Raw genomic sequence first — 3,101 nt, forward strand, 5'->3', positions numbered from 1 at the left:
TCCTTTAAGCAAAGTCCACACCATATACATCAATCAGAAAGGACTTTCTCAGACTGGAATAAGATGAATTCTAACTTACTGCTATCGTCGATATTACACTTTGCGTCTAGCGCTTTACTTTTCGCCATCGTTTCACTGAATGAGACAGCCTAATAGAGAGTGGTCATGATACAGTTAAACAAGCATAAAAAGGAGGATGAAATTCAGTTTTACAATGGAAAATACTGGGCAACGGAGCACAGAAAGTTTGACGTTGGCCTCCGAGTCCGCCAACATAAATGTTTCCGTAAGTCAGATGCGTTTTGGCAGCCGCCTTCCCCCCTGATCTGCAGCACGGCACACACCTCAGTCCCCAATCCGGGAAGTCACTTGCGAGCACCCTGGGATCAGCAGCTGCCACATCTCATCTTACAAGAGGAGAAAGTAAATCCTTTTGGTGGTTTTCACACATGGGGCGAAGGTTTAACCCCTTCGTCGCAGCATCGCAGTGCCACACGCTGCAGGTTAATTCAGTGCAATGGTACAGAGAGGAGGGGGAAGGGGGACAATGAAGAGGCTCAGTTGTGCGTCTTTTCCCACTCGTTTCATCAGCACATCTCGCCAGAACACTTCATTATCACTTGATAATCATATCGCTAATACAGCACAAGCAATTCCTTGGGGCTGCTTTCAAATACTGCACAAGCTATGTGTGGCAGGTACCTACTGCATCAAAGGGGATGCTGGCTACAGTGCCTGGAGACCACAACAAAAGAATTCAATTAGGCATGACTGCCTTCCAGTGTACTGGGCTAAGATCCACTGCCAGCCCGGCTTCTGAATGGATGATTGCCTGGGCTGCTGTCATTCTGCAAACGGTTAATTGCTGCCTGTCCCAGGCTGCTGTCATTCTGCAAACGGTTAATTGCTGCCTGTCCCAGGCTGCTGTCATTCTGCAAACGGTTAACTGCAAATGGTTAAGAGCTGCATGTCTCAGGTTGGCTGGCTTATTATTATTACTAGGCATATATATGGTGCTGCCATCCTATGCAGTACTTTACATACTGTACATTACTATCAGTCCCTGTCTTCAAAGAGCTTACAGTCTACAGCAGTCTTTCTCAACCTTCTTAACTTGGAGTAACCCTGAAAATAACTTTTAGGTCTCGAGGAACCCCTGACAATAATTACTGTATCTACAGCTCATGGCACATTGGTGGGAACAGTAAGTCAGTTATGACGTTACACCTTATAATGTGGTCAGTGAAACCCTCCCTTACATAAATGTTTAAGTGGGGACCCTGTGATTGGCAGTTAGTGGAAGAAGGACCTCTTTACATCGGTGGCAATTGGGAGAGGGGTCCCATTACTCTGGTGACCAGGGGGAGGAATGTTCCTTACATTCGTGGCCAGTGTAAAGAATGTTCCTTACATTGGTGGCCAATGGGAAGAATACTCCTTACATTGGTGGTCAGTGGGAAGAATGCTCCTTACATTGGTGGCCAATGGGAAGAATGCTCCTTACAATTGGTGGCCAATGGGAAGAATGCTCTTTACATTGGTGGTCAGTGGGAAGAATGCTCCTTACATTGGTGGCCAATGTAAAGAATGCTCCTTACATTGGTGGCCAATGTAAAGAATGCTCCTTACATTGGTGGCCAATGTAAAGAATGCTCCTTACATTGGTGGCCAATGGGAAGAATGCTCCTTACATTGGTGGCCAATGGGAAGAATGCTCTTTACATTGGTGGTCAGTGGGAAGAATGCTACTTACATTGGTGGCCAATGTAAAGAATGCTCCTTACATTGGTGGCCAATGTAAAGAATGCTCCTTACATTGGTGGCCAATGGGAAGAATACTCCTTACATTGGTGGTCAGTGGGAAGAATGCTCCTTACATTGGTGGCCAATGGGAAGAATGCTCTTTACTTTGTTGGTCAATGGGGAGAATATTCATTACATTGGTGGCCAATGGGGAGAATATTCATTACATTGGTGGCCAGTGGGAAGAAGACTCCTTACATTGGTGGCCAGTGGGAAGAATGTTCTTTACATTGGTGGTAAGGGGGAAGAATGCTCCATACATTGATGCCAGTGAGAAGAATGCTCCCAATAGAGATAGCTAAAAAGATCATTGGAGTGAGTGGTTACTTATCAGAAATGTCTCACTGGACCTATAGGGTATCAAAGAACCCCGGTTGAGAAAGGCTGACCTCAGGCCCCACATACACATATTAGGGCCAATTTGGACAGGGGCCAATCAACCTACCAGCATGTCTTTGGAGTGCCCAGGAAAACACACACAAGCACAGGCAGTGTTCTGCCCAATATCCACACCAAGCACTCCAGTGCAGAAGAGCTAACCACTAAGCCATTCCACTACCCAGCTATGCCAACCTTATGCCATCAGCTGGACACTTTGCCAATAGGAGCACAATGTATGCCCAGCACACCTCCATCAAAATGAAGCATTTCCTATCTGCAGCAGCTTTTGCTCCAATGCACGCTTCTCTCCCAGAGATTCAGAGTGAATTCACTGGGATGCCCAACTTTGCAATGCACCAAGCCAAGCAGATCAGAATGTATGTACGTTGTCCCTTTACCCATTGAAAGTTCACTTAGACCATTCAAAGTCAGCATTTCAGACAAGTAAAATCTTAAAGCATCAGTCCTTTTGTATCAAATCACAGATGTGGCTAAAGAGAGCAAGCAGGGTGACTGTCGTAGCCATTTGATGAGCAGCAGCCCAGCCCAATGTCACAGAGACAGCACAATACACACCCCCACACCTCTTACATCAATCAGCTGTAGACCCCTAGACCCCCTTCCCCCCACCCACAAATAGAAAAGTTAACTCACCCCTGTGTGTGACCCAGAGAGTCAGAGCTCTGCATTCAGGGACAATGCACGTCTCCCAGGCACTGGACAGTCCTGGTCTCCTGATATGCCTGAGTGGAAGAGGTGACTGTCCCCCTCCTTCCTCGCCTATTGCTGCTGCTGCTGCTGCTGCTGCTAACACTCTCCTGCCAGGGCTCCGCTGCAGCTCAACCCAGACTGTGGTTACCGCGGCAACCCAGCGACCCGCCCCATCTTAGTGTAGCAAGCCTCCGTGCACTTGACTG

The sequence above is a fragment of the Nanorana parkeri genome, unplaced genomic scaffold (assembly GCF_000935625.1).
Source record: "Nanorana parkeri isolate BGI_ZX_2015 unplaced genomic scaffold, ASM93562v1 scaffold1487, whole genome shotgun sequence".
Taxonomy (NCBI): Eukaryota; Metazoa; Chordata; class Amphibia; order Anura; family Dicroglossidae; genus Nanorana; species Nanorana parkeri.